This window comes from Anser brachyrhynchus (assembly GCF_964034855.1).
Source record: "Anser brachyrhynchus genome assembly, contig: SCAFFOLD_136, whole genome shotgun sequence".
NCBI lineage: Eukaryota > Metazoa > Chordata > Aves > Anseriformes > Anatidae > Anser > Anser brachyrhynchus.
This window is the reverse complement of record NW_027663490.1, coordinates 105,395-123,632: the sequence shown is the minus strand read 5'-3', so window position 1 is coordinate 123,632 and position 18,238 is coordinate 105,395. Positions and strand designations below refer to the sequence as shown.

The 18,238-nt window shown below is 45.6% G+C and overlaps 2 long non-coding RNA genes across 2 annotated transcripts; both read right to left on the bottom strand.

Annotated features, from left to right (window-relative positions):
* Positions 1–345: 345 nt before the first annotated feature.
* On the bottom strand, positions 346–4,412 carry LOC308187394. Its single transcript, XR_013944655.1, has 2 exons — positions 2,221–4,412; positions 346–2,013 (listed from the first exon to the last, which is right to left on the bottom strand). It is a non-coding gene; the product is annotated as an uncharacterized lncRNA (long non-coding RNA).
* A 3,546-nt stretch (positions 4,413–7,958) lies between these two features.
* On the bottom strand, positions 7,959–16,308 carry LOC308187402. Its single transcript, XR_013944663.1, has 2 exons — positions 12,608–16,308; positions 7,959–12,078 (listed from the first exon to the last, which is right to left on the bottom strand). It is a non-coding gene; the product is annotated as an uncharacterized lncRNA (long non-coding RNA).
* Positions 16,309–18,238: the final 1,930 nt, after the last annotated feature.

Here is an 18,238-nt window from a genome sequence, read left to right as displayed (position 1 = left end):
GCTGGCAAACCAAGGACAAAATGAAAGGCAGATGTGGAGGACCTCGTAAGATACTGTTTTGTTCCCTACGTGCCCACTGCTGGTGACACGTAATGCCTCCTGTTCCCAAACGACATCGGCACGTTACATCTTTACTACATGCTGAAAGGAACTCAGCAACTTGAACACAACTTAGAATTACCCATCCCGGCAGCAGGCTGTCCAGCTGAAGCTGCTTTAGCCAATCAAGTGTGTCACGCTGCCCCTCAAAGGTTTCTTCCTGGGAACGTCTGCTGTGACACTCCTGACGTATTACTTCTCGGAATGGCAGAACTGCGCTGGGTAGGCCCCACAGCAAGACTCGTATTTCTGTCCTTCCCTTTCAGGAAAGGATCTCCCACCTTGAATTTATTAATTTTCATGATGATGATACACAAATTGAAGTTTTGAAAAACTGAATGCTGATTAACAGATTTCTAGCACAGCCTGTGCATCAAAATTCATTTCTCTCCATTTAGGTAATCTTAGTTTCTGAGTTACAGTTACAGTCAAAATTTTTCTTCTTCGATTTTTTTCTTTTTCTTTTTTTTTTTTTTTTTTTTGTGATCAGAAAAACGAGGGGACTGGCTGTCCCAAGTCAGCCGGGGAACTTCTCTTTGGTCGATGCATCAAGCAACTCAGCTCTCTTGGGGAAACTTAAATAGAAAAGACAGATCTCCAAACGGATAAAAAAAATAAATCAAATGATAAAAACCCAACCGACACATCTGATACCCCAGCTTATTGAACAGCACAAGGGTTTAATCTACAGGCTCTGTCCAAAGCAGCAAGAAGTGACAGATTTAATCCAAACCAGTTGCCCGCTCTCACTCTCTGATCTGGAGACGTTATTGGACAAGCATGCATAGCAGTAACACTTGTAAACACTGGGTTACTGCACCACAGCCCCAAATCCCTCACGGGCCCACTAAGATACTTTTACTGACTGATCCACAATAAACACTCCCAAAAAGATTCTCAACAAGCTAAACCCTGTTTAGAAAGAATCTGAGGAACCTGTCACTGCAGCAACAAAGGGCTGCAATTGTATGCAAAATCTCCAACACCCTCCTTAGCACCCTGCTAGCTCAAGGACTGTGTGGGGCTTCCGTGCCCTGAACGAGTCCACCCTGGCCACATAACGCAGATGTAATGGTCAAGAAAGCACATAGCGTTATCGAAACTTATCAGATCCACAGCAAAAGGAAAAGCCCACGCTTCTATATTTCTCCTCCTTCTCCATTCACAGAAGGAAGAGACTGAAAACAGGCAGATTTGTGGTTTACATTTACAGTTAATGTGAAAAATGGCTATTTGTGAAATACATCACGTATTGTTTCAAGCTACAAACAACTCGCTCCCACAAAGGAAAGACTTTTGACCTCAGCATGCAACCCCAGTTACAAATAACTTCCTATCTACCAGTGGGCCGCGTTCCCCTGGCACTCAGTCACTCCGCAGCACGGCAGCCACCTTTGTTCTAAGGATGGCAAATTCTACTTAGAAACGCTCTGTAGAAGAGTGATGTTGTCCCCTTTTAACACGATCCAGCCTGCAGCAAAGAGAAGGGAAAGAGGGGATTAGAGAGAGCCCAGAACCTGAGAATAATCTCGTGTTTTCAGAAAGTGTTTTGTGTGGTTGAGCAGGGTTTTGCCCATCATGCAGAGTGCAGGCCGCCTGGTATTACACGTTTCAAAGACCAGAACTGGTCTCAGGCAGGGACAGATTCTCCTTCATCCAGCAAAATCAGCAGCTCAAAAATCATCAGGGACAGAGATGTAGCCAGGAATTGCTCACTGAACTTCAACAGCAAGGCTCGTCACACGGTTGGTACGTCTCAGTGCTGCTACCTAGAAGGCTCACCCGGGCAGGTTTCAGACCGCGCGTCACTCGGGTTGCACAGACACACGACACACCCAGCTGTTTCCTTGATTTTGCCTTGGAGTGAATCTCCTCTGCGTCGTCCAGCACCAAATTCACGTACTCGTCAAAGCCCTAGAAATCGGCAACAGTGGCAATTAGTTCAGCAACAACACGAACCATCGTCAGCTGTGCTGACCCAGGCTGGACAACGAAGACTAATTGTTAGAGAAGCACGATTTCTTTTTTCCCTTGGGCTAGTTTTTCTTGACAAGAAAAAATAGGATTGTGAATGAGGGAAAACAAACTAACGATGTAACGTGGGGTCGTGCTGACACTCACGATGATGCAGCCTTCTATCCGCACGTTCACTTGCTCAGCCACACCTGGATCCTCGAGCTCTGCAGAACGAAGGAGGAGAGTAAATTGGAACACAAACACCGCGAGCAGTTTTGTTCTCTCTCGTGTGTTCAGAAATACCCGCTAACCATAGCCGCTAGAGCTCCCAAAAACTCCAAGGAGCAACTCTCAGGGGCAGTTTCAATTAACAGTCTGACATTTTAGAGTCTTATATGACTGGGTGAATACTACACGTTTGCTGAAGGACACGTTTCCAGTCACAAGGGAACACTCCTGCACGCCCGGCTGCACGATCCCACTCCCGTTAACACGAGGGGGAAACGCCGGGCTGCGCAGCAGCTCCTTGTACCCACCACCACGCCGCACAGCTCTCCATTCCCCACAAACCTGCCCCGAGCAACGGGTGGGAGCCGAAAACTCAGCGAGGGAGATCCCCGGACCCTCCCCGCTCCCCCCACCCCCTCCAAATCCCCATCCCCATCCCCTCCCCGTCCTCTCCCCGCGCTACTCACGCTCTGCAGGTAGCGGAAGATGAGGTTCTGGGGCACTGCGTGAAGGGCTCAGCACGGGGACAAGAGCTCCAGGCCCGGGACAAGGCCTCAAGACAAGGCCTCAAACCCTGCAACGAGGCCCCAGGGCCCCGGGACAAGGCCTCAAGGTCCGGGCCGAGACCCCTGAGGCCCGGGCCGCCCCCCACCCGCTCCCCCGTCGCTCCCCGGCCGCAGGAAGGCTACGATGGGCTGCACCATCACCGTCTGCACCTTCTGGTCCTGCCCGCGGTACGCCATGGCTGCCGCCGCCTCGCTGCTCCCGCCGCCCCTGCTGGGCCGCCTCCGGAAGCCCCTGAGGCCGGGCGGGAGCGCACAAGGGACGCTGGGATGCTGGAGGAGCGTGGGGGGCCGCTCTAGCAGGCCGGGAGGACCGCGTCTCTATGGTCGCAGGCAGGAGTCCCTGCGCCAGCTTTATTGGTGAGCAGCGAGGCTGGGGGGGGGAGGGGGGCAAGACAGCCTTAAATAAAATACAAATATAAAAAGTGTTATAAATGGCTGTTATAAATCCAAATAGGATTACAATCAAAGTTTACAATTTATTAAACGAATAGAGGCAAGCAAGCAGCGCTGGGTGCGCCGGGAGTCTCTGCTCCCCCAGGACGCACACCTGTTACGTAAGGCGGCTGGTTTTGATGCTCCCAGGCTAATACATATTCATTACTACTTCGAGAAGAGGCAGGGTTATTAGAATTGGTTTCCGGAATCCGAAACCCCTCCCAGGGGCGCCTGCGTATCAGTCTCTGGTGGTCTCTCGGGGCTTGCTCGGGCTGAATGCTGGTTGTCTTCCTCTCAGGCTTTTGTCCTTCAATTGTCCTTCATCTCCCCCTTCCTCCTCGTTTGGGAGCCTCTGCGCCGGATTTCAGAAACTCTAGCAACATCCCCTGCAGTAGTCAGCACTTTTCCCTAAAAACCCCTTTGTTCTCTTATCACCTAGACCCGGGCCTCGATGTTAACCCTTCAAATCCCTTAGTGACACGAATTGCTGGACCATTCCTTACAAAAGGAAGGATAAAATATGTAGAGGAGCAATGGCACACGCGAAAGCCCAGCGCCGCAGGCAGAGGCAGCGAAGGTTGACGGCAGAACAGTGCTCGGTTTGAACACGGAGAGGGAAAGCGAGGGGAAGGTGGCCGAAGCCGGCCGCAGTCTCTGAGCTCTCCTCCTCCTGATTGTTTTCTCTCAAAGACATTTCTGTCTGTGTGCGGGCACCCGGAGCCGGCAGAAGTCCCCGTGAAGTCCTTCGGCAGGACGGAGGGCTGCGTGGGCTCCAGTGAGAGAGGGAGTTAGGAGAATCTTATCAAGTAGAGATAGAGTGCTGACGGCATTAAACTAGGATGCTACTTAGTGTCTTTGCTAACTATGGTGCACTGTGCCAATTAACTAAAGCAAGAAGCCTTGGGCCCCTTACCAAGGTCAGTCTCCTAATAAGAGAGCGAGCCTATCTTAAGAAACTGGGAGAAACTGGTCCTGCAGGTGGACAAGAGCCAAGGAGCAACTGAGTCTGTGCAAAGACAAGAGGTCAACTAGCGGTGACGAGGAAGAGTCATCAATCTTCATGCCCACGACCTCCCGTGCTGCCCAGCACTGAATAAACATACCTACTTTACAATCTCACTGATTGTGGAGTCCGTTTTCCGCAAGTCGCCAGCAGCAGTTTCTTCCGCAGAGGTTTTCCCAGAGCCGCTTCAAAGCTTCCCTCGCGGAGCTGGGGCGTTGCAGGGGGTCATCAAAGCACGCACGTACACACACACACACACACACACACACACAGGCGTTGTTGTCCAAACAGAAAGTATTTACAACAAATTCGACAAGCGGTTTTTCTCTGCCAGCAGCAAATGCCTGAGGGCCCCTACAGCTTCACAAATCATAGCACAAAGAGCCTAAAGTTCCTCTAAAATTTAGGGAAATAATTCAAAATAGATCTGCTAGGGGAAAACGATCACTGGCGGCAGGGTACACAATACACCCGAGCCTCAGCTCTCCTCCGCAGAGTCAGTGCCCACGCCCAAGTGCGACGCTGATGGCACCCGAACATTTGCTGTAGCAGGCAGCAGAGCCAGCAGCTCAGGGGAGCAATTTTAAAAACCAGGAGGCACTTAAACCAACCCTTAATTGACCCAGTTACTGCAGGAGAGTCCCGACTACTCGCCCTGGAGTCCTACTGTCACCAGCAAAAAGCACCAACCAAAGCTTGGGGGAACTTTGGTACAGCACAAGAGAAGGGAGTGGAGGTAGCGTAGCCGTATCGCAGAGCTGCTGCTTTTCACACCATTTTATCATCCCTGATAATTGAAAGTAAGGCCGGGTGGGCTGACCCCACCACCACCACTCCTGGCAGCATGTTTGGTCCACAACGCTAGAATAATTATTCTGCTCCCTCCCGCCCCTACAGCTTCATCATCTGAAAAGATTACAGTCAAAACAATGGCATACACAAATAAAAGTCAAGAGTTGACATAGTAACTCCGGGATTTGGGTATCAACTGTCCGAGAAATCAGAACACCCAGGCTTCACAATGTGCCCAACATGGAGCTGTGCCAAGGGGGGGCGGAAGGAAGAAGCTTTCCGTTTAAGCCTTCAGAGCATCGCTCCATCACTACGTCAATTCACAGCCACCACAGCGTGCCGATGGACATCTTTCTGTGCCAAAAGAAACAAGTGCTTTGTCCTCTTGATATCAAAGGTAGCCACCTATAGTTACGGAACCATGCACAAGACCTTAACTCTGACCAGCAGGGAAACTTAGGACAACTGAGTGCAGATCCTGCCAATTTCTACCAGTTCCAACTGTGCTTTAAGTCTCATTGCAAAGCCTCAGTTAGAAAAAGGATCACCTCGGGGTATCCAACAAGAAGAAGAGTTGTTTTTTTTTTGTTTTTTTTTTTTTTTTTTTAATATACCATAGGACTATGCAGTTCAATCATCAATCATCTTGGAAAGCTCAAGGAGGAGGTCATCCTCATCCTTCCCTGGGTCCAAGTCGAGCTCGGCTTCCAGTATGCCGTCTGAGAGTTCCCAAAGTAGCGTCTCTAAATCCTCGTCTACAGATACGGGCGCGTTGCCTGTGGAACTCAGCCGGCGTGTCCTTGCTTCTTCTAGCTGGGAAGAAGCTGAAGTCGAGCTTGAGAACTCCATTGGCTCCACAGATTCTGCCTGGCTTCCAAGATGTGCTTCAGGTCTTGGCAGAGCAAGGAAGAGAACAATCAGTATATGCCATTTCTTAACGGGAAATCCCTTTTCTGCAAACCGGCTCTTAAAACCGTAGCCAACCCCTCCTGCACTTCAATCTTACCCAGGGATTGTTATTCAATTAACCCAGGGCGACATTTAGAGCCCAATATATTAGCAGGTACATTTTTCAGTTTGGGGGTTTCTCTGTGAAGCCAGAGCACCTGGAGTCTAGCAAAGATGGTTCAATTGTTGTAGCAAGAGGCACTTTGCCACCTTGCTTAATTTTCCTGTAAAAATGTTAAGAAGTCTCCATCTGCAAATATCTGTTTGCTAAGTTAGTCATTTTTCCCACGGCACACTCAGCAGAGTTTGCTCCCCACTACAGGAAGCTGATCTGCAGCCATCACTTCCCTCTGCTCTCCCTGCACTCTTGTCACCTTGTATGTTTGTTCGGGTGGCATTCTTGAGGACCAAAAGGCAGAGGACACTACTCATCATTTATCACCTCACGAGGAAGTAGGAGAACTTCACCTCATCCTCATTTAGGTATTCAGACAGAGCAAGAAGTCACTGGAAAGCTGTACCGACTTGCAGCATTTAAAGAAAGTAAGTCTAATTAAGCATTCCTGCTAGCTGCTAGAAAGTCATTTCACGTGACTTATTCCTCTGATGGATTTGGGCTTTAATTATCTCAGAACCCTCCTTTTTTCCCCACGTGTGACAGAACTTATGTTTCACTGGGGATATACACCGATTGAGAAAAAGAACAAGTTGTGGTCATCACCTGTTTTGGGGATTTTCTTCAAGTCTGGTGGCTGGGACGTGCTCCAGCGTGGCTGGAACAGCCTAGAAAGCAGCAAAACAGCATTTAGGACTCATGGGTAAAAGATTCCTTACTAGCTTTTTCCTCCATGCTGCTTCTCCTCTGGCATTGCGGAGCCTTAGCCAAAATACAAAACCAAGGTGCTCCTGAAGAAAGTTAATATTCACTTGGAGGTTACTAATGATCTTGTGTCTTTTAAGAACACAGCATTAATGGACAAAATCCTCCACACCAGAGAAATCACAGAATCACAGAGGACTAAGTAAATAGTGCCATTAATCTAATAAATATGGAAGGGTACTACAAGAATTCTGTAGGCAGCTACTGGATTTAAAAGGAAACAGAAAGCCTGTAGAACTTTTGAGTTTTCCATCTTTTCTCCTAGAGGAGGGTGTAAATTTTACAAGGGATCCATTTCTGCATTAGCCCCTGTCCTTACCATAGCTGCTTTTTTGGCTGGAGGTCCCATTGTGTCAGCGTCAGAGGCAGTCCGTGGCTTCACAGCTGCTACAGCAGAGGGAAAACTGCCAGGTGCCTTACGTTTCAGTGCCTTCTTCTTGGGGGAAGCGACTTTCCCATCCCAAGGCTTCGCAAACATGTTAAAGTTGGCTAGAGTAAAAGGAAGAGAGAACTGATACAGTCTTGCTCTGCCTCATGAAAAATCCACGTTCTCTTCCTCATTTCCACGGCCCGTCTACACAGTTAACTGTATTTGGCCAGCAGAATTACACTGCCATTGCCTGGATTCTCAGCAATATCTTCCACATAGTAAACTCCGTCTACCAACAATCCATACAAAGGAACAAAGGAACTGAATAGCTACAGTAAATCATAATCCAGGACGAGGGAAACTCAGACACAGAGCGATCCCAAGTGCAAGCAATACTCTAAGACGTTGTATGAAGTCTAGTAAGATTCACAAATGTTGACAGCTTTTGTATTTAAAGTCTTGCTCCCTCTAGGAAAGGAAAAGCAGCAGGTATAGTAAGACAAGAGAGTGTATGCAACTGTTGTACCAGCTTCCTCTCCCCTGCAGTGATGTCCCACAAAATCTATTAAGTTGTTCTACAAAATCCAAATTTGTAGAGTCATATTCTAGTCTCCCATTCCTGACCTAACATCTGGCTGGCAGGAGAAGAAACGAAAGAAAGCTGGGTACTTGTTTTCTTTGTGTGTTTATTTCCTCGTGTCCCATGAGACAGAGAGAAAGGCTACAATGTGCAGTGCATGCAGCCTTTAAGCCCTCCTTATCTCCCTCACACAATCTCATTTTACAAAGTTGATATAATCTTAACAACGAGGCCTTTGATCCTCTGTCATTTTTGACAGAAACTGGCCCCCCACATTAAGACGCTGAAGCATGCTTTACAAACACATACACGTGTCAAGTTAAGCAACACATGCCAAAGAGGAAGGTGAACTTGAACTCAACGCAGGGAGGACTTCATACCATAAACAGATGGCAGAAAAAAACAGAATACCAAAATTAGACTAAAAAGCCCCTCAATGTGTTAATTTTCTAGTGGGAAATACAGAATACCATCACGTAATTAACGAAAACAGACATGGTTGCATGTTCTGGCCCTTCTTTGCCTTTGAACTTTGCAGCCTTAAACTCTTTTATCCTCTGCATTGAAGGAAAAAGCAAAGCAGATCCTGAGCAAACGGAACTTGCTCAATATGGGAAGCACCTCACCGGGGCAGGTATTAAAGCATCTTATTACCTGATAGCTTTGTGTTCCATAACGATTTCTGCCCGGCTGGGGCAGGTCCAGGTTGTGCTGGGGGAGCTGGCACATTTTCTCCACTCTGCTGCATCCGCAGAGCTTTCTCGCGCTTTATTTCTTCCAGGGTTTTAACACGCACTTCTCCTTCTGGCTTGGCTTTACCTGCCGGCTCCTTCGACTGCACTTTGCTGGGCCCGGAAAGAGTGAGCACGCTCTGCTTCTTGGGCTCACCCTCAATTTTTGCCCCTGCGCTGGGATCTTTGGTTTTACCATGCCATTCAGCCTGGGCTTTGGCTTGACATTCTCGTCTCTGAAGAGCTCTCTCACGACGGATTTCCTCCAGTGTTTTCACATGGACCTCTCCCTTTGGCTTAGCAGCCTTCCCTGTCATCATCAAGAAATGAGAAGCGCCAACATTTAAAGAGAGTCCAACAATAGTTTAAGTCTCCAAAATTTGTCACAGTACTAAGGAAAACTAAGCCTGAGCGTTCCCAATAACGCATCTTAGGACAATAGCCTAACATTCTCCTCCTCCTCTGAGCCACTTGTTGTATTTTGAAGACCAGCCCTATCCAGAGAGAGTTGCTACACAGAAATGCTAGTTTACTTGATTACTTTTTCAGACTGCATTTCAAATTCCTGCTCCCGGCAGTGGCTCTATTCTAATTGTATATGATGGTTCACAGAAGCAGCTTAAAACCTTGACAAGGCACAAGCGGAAAATAAACACACACCTAGAGCCAGATTTCTGATAGTGGCTGTCAGAAGAGCTTCAGCACTCGAGCAAGAGGAATCAGTTCTTTGTTTTCATTTGAATTCCTTTTTAGGGCTGTATGAAAACGGTCTAAGTTCACGGAAAGGAAGAAGGAGAAAGTATATTTAATAGCCAGTTGTTACCTTTCGCAGTACTAGTCCGTTGAGAAGGTAATCCTAGCCTCTCCTTCACAGACTTGGGAACTTGAACTGCAAAACAGAAAAAGACCAAATTAGGGAGGCTGCATAAACGTCAACTTTGTGTTCACATTCAAAAACAAGGCAGGAAAGGTAACTTTGAATCCCGGTGATTAAGACCTCAGCCAACATGCAAAAAGAAACATCGCAGGAAAAGGACAAACAGAAAGCCTAACTACAAAACCCGTGAATCACATCCAGATGCCTGTTTAGTAGCTGTACCTCTCTTTGGTGCTTTGTCAGCATTTCCCGGAACCTCCACCTTCTTCCCCAGCCTTTCAGCAAGGCTGCGCTTCACCGGAAGGGCGCTTACATCAGCTTCAGACAGAGAAAACAAGGAATATTTTAAGAACATTTCTTTGCAGGAAGATTTGAGAACAGTCAACCACAAGCTTCTATTTTTCAAGCATATTTTCATAAAATTGCCTTTCAGCTGCTAAATGGTTTTTTTGCCATTTCTGCAGTCAACACAGATCTCCACTGCAATGCATTTTCCTCTCATACGTCAAAAATACTCTTCAATGCAGTCATATAGAGAAGGCGGCACCTAAATAACAGCTCATAAAAAGTTCTTACCCACGGAGGCTTTCCGTTTTCCTTGTTTCTCAGCAAGATCTAGTCGAACCACAGGTTCCTCCCCTAAAACAAAAGTAAAATTTTTCTATTTCATAGAAACCAGTAGCCAATAGAAATAGTATACTGTTAGCCCATGTCCAAAAAAAACCCAGCAAGGCACTGTTTTGACAGCTAAACCACACAAACTCATATTTCAACTATAATTAACTTAGAAAAAGTATCCATAGTCTCAGTGTTTGCCTCAAATTCCAGCTGAATGTAGTCGAGAATGAATCTGAGTCTGCTTGACAGCTATACTTTGTGCAGAACAGAGCTGCATAAGCAAGCAGAATATTATTAGGTACAAATGCTGAGAAATATTCCTTTCTAAGGTGAATGTCTATGGGTAGAAGTACTTCTTCACTTCTTTCCCTTTCAAAGGAATTTGCACAACTCTAAACAATATAATTTATACACAGACTCCTATCGCACTACTGTCCACACGTGCCACTGTCAGCCTCTTTAAAGCTTCAGAAATTGCTTCTTACATAGCACTGTCCTCTAGAGCTCTTTCTTCTCGTTACTCTCCTGTTTTTCAGTTATCCCCCTATTTGCATACTGACACATTTTTTTCTTTCTCCTGCTACTGCACTTAACCTGAGCACCAAAGCTTTCCAGTACAACCAGGGACTTTCAGCATAAAAGCATGTTTTGAACAGAAGGCGGCAGCACCAGGAGGCTAACAGGGGTGAATTGCCTTCCTTCTTGCTTAACCTTCCAGTTTAGGAGTAATGAAATCAAAACAAAAGCATGAATTATTACCTTCCTCTGTAGACAGTGTCACAGTTCTCACCACTGTCCGGACATTTTCCTTTTCCGGAGCAGGAAAAATCATAGAATCGACGGGAGGAAGAGAAGATCTTGAAGGACCTTCTGCTCAGAGCAAGCAAAACATAAGGAAGTTTACCAAACAGAAAAAACTATCACGAAGAACAAAAAACTTTAATTATTCATTACTGTCAAACATACAGTGACCAGAGCATGCAAATAAGAGAGGTGACTAGTTTGCCTCTGGTTGCCCTTGGAATTCCCATCTAGAATACCAGCTGGCTGAGAATCAGGTTGCTCGATGCCCCCAGCTAAACATGGAAGTCTATCCCTCAAGCAGCTCCCAGCCACCATCACCTGCCATTCTGAAGCCAATCAAATTTCACTTCTTTGGCAAAATAGTTGGATTCACCAAAGCATAGCCAGCTACCCGGTATTACTGGAAGAGGTTTTTTTTGAAAGAAAAATCATCACACAGGATGAAGGTGAACCGGGTAAGGAAGCAGGGAATATTAACTCACCACCGTGTCTCTTAGTTTTTTCCTTCATTTTCTGCAATTTGATTTCTTCAAGTGTTTTTATTCCAAAATTCAGACCGTCCTCTGAAAACAGAAAACAGTTAATGAGACTAAGGCTTAGAGGCACTCACTGAGGACCACAGATCCTCAGGCTTCTTAGTGCTCAGGAACTTTCAGAAGTATTTAGAATAAAGCCTGTCAACACTCCTCACAAGTGAAACAACCATAGAATCAATGGCATTTTGCCCCTCCTTTCACCCTTCAGGGTAAAAACTGTAGTTTTAATTTTAATCCATTTACGTGATATTAGATCCCTCTATCGTTAGATATGGCTTTCAACAGTGGTTGCCAGGCTGCACGTGCAGCCATTTAAACTCCATGCTGTGACCCTGTTTTGTTCTCCAAAAGGAAAGAAAAGCAGTTCAACTTTCTGACCCAATGGGCACATGATGGTATCAGGGAGAAATGAGATCATGGAAATAACCGAGTCCATTCAGCACCCCTACATTCTGTTGTGTTTTTACGCCACATTGCTTTTGAGTTAATTGTCAAGTTCTCCTGCCGATTTATCCTACTACAGGTGCTGGAATACCTTGTTTAGCAGTAGTAGCACTGGCTTTCCGAGTGGAAATCATCCGTAATCCATTTTGGCCTTCCTCAGCTGGTTGCTGGACGGGAGTTTTAGTTTCTTCTCCTTCCGCAGAAAGCTGGTCTGAAGGGGAAAAATCTATTCAGTTATGCATAGGCCAGATTGTTCGTGATTATGTAGCTCATGCAATGACACTTCAGTCCATGGTTCCTATAAAAAAGTTGGGTTTTTTTTGTTTTTTTTTTTTTTTTTTTAATACAGCTACACTGACCTGATGAACTCGTAAGTAGACTACCCTAGGACAAAACATCTAGGACTCTAGATTCTCTCTGCAGCTTTAACTACTACACAACATATTACTCTTCAGACAAAAAAAAAGGAATTTCCTTCCTAGTTTCACATAGAGCTTTACACAACAGACCAGCTAAAGCCAAGAGTGGTTCTAAGCTTTCCTCCAACATTTCAGGTTCTGTCCGCTGACTGCCAGACAAAGCCACCAGTGACCTGAGCGGACTGCCTGCCCTATCGCTAGTCAGACCTCAGGTCATCTGTGATTTATACATTCATTTACAGCACAAATTCCTTCCAAGAACCAAAGACTTACACAATCATTTACAGCACAAATTCCTTCCAGGAACCAAACCATGCTCACCATCATCATCTTCATCATCATCTGCAGCATTGATTACAACTGGAGGGTGTGTAGGGCTTGGGACATTTTCCGAGTTTTCCACTTTCATCACCCGCCTTAGCTATGGAGAGGGATTGGACTGGACAGAAAGTTTGTTTTGCTGCAGTGACATCTGAGCCACTTTCAAATCATCGTCCGCGGACTCAGGCGGACTTGGCAGTGTAGCTAGAGGAAGAGGAGGATCATCAGTAATATGGCAGTTTAAAACTTTGACCACAATGCATGAAGATGGTAGCTAAGGCAGATAACCTGCACAGGCAATGAATGCAGCATCTCCTTTTGCCCATCCCGCCACTGTTTACACCGTGAACAATGACTTGCCTTCAAACAACAACACATCTCCCTACCACCCAGCAGAAGACGAAACAACAGAAAGCAAACTGCAAGGCAAATATCACACAAAGCAGAGAGAAGCTGAGCATGAAAGCAGAAAACAAATACCAGCAGTACAGCAGCAGTACACTCGGTTTAGCTGACCACCTAGGACTGCAGACCTTTTCCTGCACTCACAAATGAACGGTTACCTGATGTCTCCTACACTATTGGCACCCACTAAGTAATATGCAAAATTAATTCTTCAATACTTAAAGAAAAAGGACCTAAACTCACTCTTGCTTGGTGGTAAGAAGACGCCATCGATGTAACGTCCCTTTGCGTGATGAAAAGCACAGTTGGCTTTCTGACAGCCTACTGGCTGCTTCTCCCAGTAGCAGGGAATCTCAGCGCGCTTTTTCTGAAGACAGAAAGAAAGACAAGCTCGTGATAACATGCACCTAAGGTTTGCAAAGAGATGCACAGTTCCAGGTCACGACAGCGATAGGGCTGTCACAATACAGTGCTGAAACATCATTCCAAAGGTCAGTTTATCACGGAAGTATAGTATTTCCGGGCATATTCACAAAGTTTGCAGAAGCTGTAACCACTATGCACGTTTAGCCTTGTCATCATTCAGTTTGAGAAGACAGGCACTCTCAGACATCAGTTTAGGGTGGGTTAAACTAATACACCTAGGATTATACTAGGATTATTCAGAGGGAAAAAGAACATCTTAAATTGCCTACGTTAACTCTATCCAGAACTACTTCTCGGAGACTTCGTTCTTCTGCACCTTTAACTTTCCCCACTGCTTCCTAGCCCAGGCAGCTAGAACAGCATTATCTGAAGGACTCCGGGACACAAGAGACCTGATAGATCATTATCAAGCCTGCTCTCAGGAGGCTAGTACAGCCTGTTTATTACCCCCCTGCTCCAGCAGCTTTTAGCAGTCTAGTTAGCGGTTATTCTGCATCTGTTGAGAAAATACTGTCGGCGTCTAATAAAAGAAAATCTTGCTAAGACATACCTAAGGCATTGATTTTATTTCCCTCTCCTTCCTCCCACCCCCTCCCCTGCTAACAGAAACCAGTGTAATTCCAAAGCAAAGGACTCTGTCCTGCAAAAGCACAATCAGCACACCTACAGCACTGAAAAATGCTTTTGTTGATTTATTTTGAGAACACATCTTTAGGCACTCACATCGATTTCCATGTGTCTGAATCGGCAGACATTCCTGAAACAACGACCCTCCTGCCACAGCGTGCAGACTGTCTCGTTCCCCAGAGCAGCTTCACAGTGGCGGAAGGAACAGTTGTCTCCCTGTAACCAAAAGGAAACCAACAAGGAAAATATAGTACAGCCTCAAAAACGTCCATGCTACTGCCTCAGGTTGCTACGATTGAATTCAGAATCTATCTGGTTATCACGTTAACCAAAGACCAGTGTGCCTCCTCCTCCTACTCTACCCCTTCCTGAAAAAAATGAAAAAAAAAAAAAAACAACAAAAAAACAAAGCAAAGCAAAGCAAAAGAAACCCAGCCATACCTTGGTACAGGTAGAATAGAAATAGAAGTAGCAATCGTCTCCTTGTTTAGACATGCCGACAAGTTCTGATAACAAGCTCGGGTTCTCTCCACAGGGACTTCCTCTGCTCTTGGAGAGAGCTGTCTTCACCCTTGCTTGGGCTGAAAGTCTTCCACTGGCTTGTGATCAGTGAAATCTTCTTTTTAAAAGTAACCCTAAACAAAGTACCAACAAGTGAAAAATAATGAGTAGCAAGCATTTTTCCAGCTTTCTTCTGTTCATCAAATTAGTCTCTTGAGGAGAGCAATGCCTTGAAATCAGCTGTTACGGGAACTAACACAATATTAAACTAAAGTTCTGTAAAGCTGCCAGGAGCTTTGTCAGCAAGTGTTCTCTTCCACGTCCTCAATAATATGCCTTGGAGCACATCCGGAAGCCTGAAAAGGGAGTCACTTCTTCAAAAACCACCTGATCATACATGCAAGGCAATGATCAACTATGGCTACGAGTAACTTCTACAGAACGCAGTATGACGCATTAAATAGCACGTTCCAGTCACTGTGGGTCTTCGAGTTCACCTACCTGGACAACCTCAGCAAAGTTATCGATCTTCAAAGACTTCCAGTTAACTTCTCCTGGAGGCCGAACCAACACTGAATCCGTGAATTAATGATAAAGGGGTAGGAAGAATTTGCCTCCTCACTTTGCCAAGGGAGCCTCTCATCCACAATTCAAACATAGGATGTGCTTTTAAACAGCTTATAACTAATGGAGGAAGCAAGTCCATCTGAACACTCTCTCAGACTGGAGACAGCCAGGGTTAGTTAGCTCTTCAAAAAATAAAAACCAAAAAAAAAACCACCACAAAACAAAACAAAAACAAAAAAACCCAGTGCATTTAGAGATGAACTCGTGATTCAAAGTGGCTGCAAAAATGAGGCTCCATCTTCCACAGCCAGAAAATTTGACTTTTTTTTTTTTTTTTTTAATTCAAAATTCAGTATGTTCCAATCTCTGGTCTTCAAGATTTCTTCACCTATTAAGAAAACACTAAAACCTTTCCCCGTCTTTATTACCTGTACAGCAAAAAACACACCAGTGCACAGAAATACACAAATGTGCATACGCATACACACATATGTGTTTAGACACACACACGAGGAGTGAGTGATAGAAAGTTAGCGAGAGCGACAGTGGAAATCAGAAGTTTTGCCTTTTTGACACAGAGAGCGCGTAAAAACTCTCTCATTTTGAGGGAACTAGAAAAAAAAGGAGGATCTACCAAATATTTTGATGAGTATGCCTTCGAGGCCAATGCTTTATACCATGAGTGATCTGGGGGCCAGCACACAAATATGCATACATATGTATCACACAGTATCACGGATTTCTAGGTTGGAAGAGACCTCAAGATCATCGAGTCCAACCTCCGACCTAACACTAAGTACTCCACTAAACCATATCGCTAAGCTCTACATCTAAACGTCTTTTAAAGACCTCCAGGGATGGTGACTCCACCACCTCCCTGGGCAGCCCGTTCCAATGCTTAATAACCCTTTCGGTAAAGAAGTACTTCCTAACATCCAACCTAAAACTCCCCTGTTGCAACTTTCGCCCATTCCCCCTCGTCCTGTCACCAGGCACGTAGGAGAACAGACCAACCCCCACCTCTTTACAGCCTCCTTTAAGGTAACTGTAGAGAGCGATAAGGTCGCCCCTGAGCCTCCTCTTCTCCAGGCTGAACAAGCCCAGCTCCCTCAGCCGCTCCTCGTAAGACTTGTTCTCCAGACCCCTCACCAGCTTGGTCGCCCTTCTCTGGACTCGCTCGAGCACGTCCATGTCCTTCCTGTAGCGAGGGGCCCAAAACTGAACACAGTACTCAAGGTGCGGCCTCACCAGAGCCGAGTACAGGGGGACAATCACTTCCCTAGACCTGCTGGCCACACTGCTTCTTATACAGGCCAGGATGCTGTTGGCCTTCTTGGCCACCTGGGCACACTGCTGGCTCATATTCAGCCGACTGTCAACCAACACTCCCAGGTCCTTCTCGGCCAGGCAGCTTTCCAGCCACTCATCTCCCAGCCTGTAGCTCTGCTTGGGGTTGTTGCGCCCCAGGTGCAGGACCCGGCACTTGGCCTTGTTGATCTTCATACAGTTGACCTCAGCCCATCGCTCCAGCCTATCCAGATCAAATATGTACATGCATACAGGATAAACATATCTATACACACAAGCGTGCACAGTATATGTCGTATGGTATCCATATCGAGAACAACTCGTAGCCCTGATCAGACACGTAGAGTTGCAATCAATTAACAGCAGGAAGACAGCAGATCAAGGATACAGCAAGCTTTGAGAGGCAGGGCAATGCTCACTTTGCCAGTGGCATGGCTGCATGATACCAAGAATTTTGAATTAGTTTGATTTTTTGGAAGCAATTTGTTTTCTTTCTGCGCTGTAGCAAATACCACAGGTTTGCCATCACGTGCTGTTCCCTAATCCATATATCCATCATCATCCATTGCTGCAAGATCATGAAAGGTTAGAAAAGATGACTTAGGTCCAATTTAACAGCCAATGATTTTTCAATGACCAGAGCTGCAACAGATTTTATTTAGCCACAAGCAGGTTTTTTTTTTCTGATGTGAAGTCAGATATTTTGATTTTTTTTTAAGACACTAAATGTCATAAAACCTGCAACCAGACCAGATAAAGTTCAAATTAGAGTGATTCTGAAGCCTTTCATTAAAATGCTGCACATTTCTGTGCAAATTATTTCTGACTCTTCTGGACAAAAGCGGATGAAATAGTTCTTACAAATTAATAATAAAAGGTTGGAACCTTTTACTCACACAAACACTAGTGAATTTTCCAGGAAGTATTATTTTGGCAGGGAATTTTCCCAAATCTAAAGTAAAGAGGGGAAAAGTTGGGTTCCCGTATTAGTTGTTGGTTTTGACTGCTTGACAAAGGGAATAAAAACAGTAGTTAAGTGCAAGGTTTCCTTCTCTTCTTTAGTATTGAGAGGAATCGTCACTTCTGACCTTTAGCACCTTCAGAAACACACTTAGTGCCATGCAGATTCCTCTGCATCTACTTCTAAAAATTACTGGTGCTCCTTAGCATGGAAGTTGGACTTGAAATCTTTCCCAGACTGAGCTCTTTTGAATGCCCAAGGAGCTCATCATTTTGCTTGTTGCCTTCCATTTTCCTGAACAGACCCAGAACGCTGTTCAGGATATGAATGGATCTGGTCTAAGGAATGGGAAGAAAGCAAAAACCAAGGATACCTCACAGCCCTAAATGCCATAAAAAGCAGTCTCATTTTAAAAAAGATCTCCAAAGCTTTTTTTTTTTTTTTTTTCTCCTTGTTGTGACCCTGCTTTTTAATCACCCAGCATCAGCCTTGCTGCAAAACAGTCTCCGCTGATTTACCTGCTTGTTAAAGCACCCCACAGGCTGCAAGTGTTGTGTGCTAGGTGTCAAATTATATTTAACGGTGCATAGGTAAACCATTCATCTTCCCATGGTCAAAGCACAGAAGAGCCTCCTGCTAACACAGCTCATCCTTGCTGTAACTGCTTTTAAACCTATTTGTTGGTAAGAAAAGAGCTCAGTACACCACCTTCACAGGGCAAAAATTCACATGGAAGAGCAGAAAAACCCAGAAGTGCTTCCTGAACTTCACGTTACCAACAGCACCATCGGATTTAGATCCTTGCCTGGCATCCAGGATGCACGGCCTGCAAGCAC